Consider the following 679-nt stretch of genomic DNA (forward strand, 5'->3'; position numbering starts at 1 on the left):
GTGGTGTGCAACGGTGAGCTCCAGGGTGTTGTGTCCTGGGGTTACGGCTGTGCCGAGCCCGGTAACCCCGGTGTCTACGCCAAGGTAAGACAGAAAAACGATTTTCCTGTTGTGTTTGCGGAAAACATCAACATACATACATCACTGTGACATCCCTTATTTTCCTGAGAAAAAAAAGGCATTGAGTCTATAAAACATTGATTGATGTTGCCTCGCATTGAGTGTGTCCACTAATGTCTCCCTTCTCCTTCTCATCGTCTAGGTTTGTATCTTCAACGACTGGCTGACCAGCACCATGGCCACCTACTAAGTCTGATCCTAGCTTCGGTCCTCCAGCACGGTCCTACAACTCTACAACATTGTTTGCAGTTCCACATCCATCTTTTATACTGGAGATTAAATACTAATGACAAATAAAGCATTTAAAATAATTTGAGTTACTGAGTCTATTTCCCAAGGTTAACTATAAAAATGAATATACCGTAGAAGGTACTTTTACATGCATGCAGCATAGAGCACATATTCATGAATGTAGTAGTGCAATATTTTGTTCTGTATGTCATCAAAGGAGTGTTGTTTGCAAGTGGAATGTCTAAATGTGTGTGTTTATAAATCTGTAATTCTAACAGGGGTGGGATCTACCAGTCCCATTTATGTTTGGCTATCAAATATGTGGGAA

General features: G+C 41.1%; 1 long non-coding RNA gene across 1 annotated transcript; it reads left to right on the forward strand.

Moving 5' to 3' along the window:
• Nucleotides 1–431, forward strand: LOC139023736 (uncharacterized). Its single transcript, XR_011474876.1, has 2 exons — nucleotides 1–84; nucleotides 263–431. It is a non-coding gene; the product is annotated as an uncharacterized lncRNA (long non-coding RNA).
• The last annotated feature ends 248 nt before the right edge of the window (nucleotides 432–679 follow it).

The sequence above is a fragment of the Salvelinus sp. IW2-2015 genome, linkage group LG35, assembly GCF_002910315.2.
Source record: "Salvelinus sp. IW2-2015 linkage group LG35, ASM291031v2, whole genome shotgun sequence".
Classification (NCBI taxonomy): domain Eukaryota; kingdom Metazoa; phylum Chordata; class Actinopteri; order Salmoniformes; family Salmonidae; genus Salvelinus; species Salvelinus sp. IW2-2015.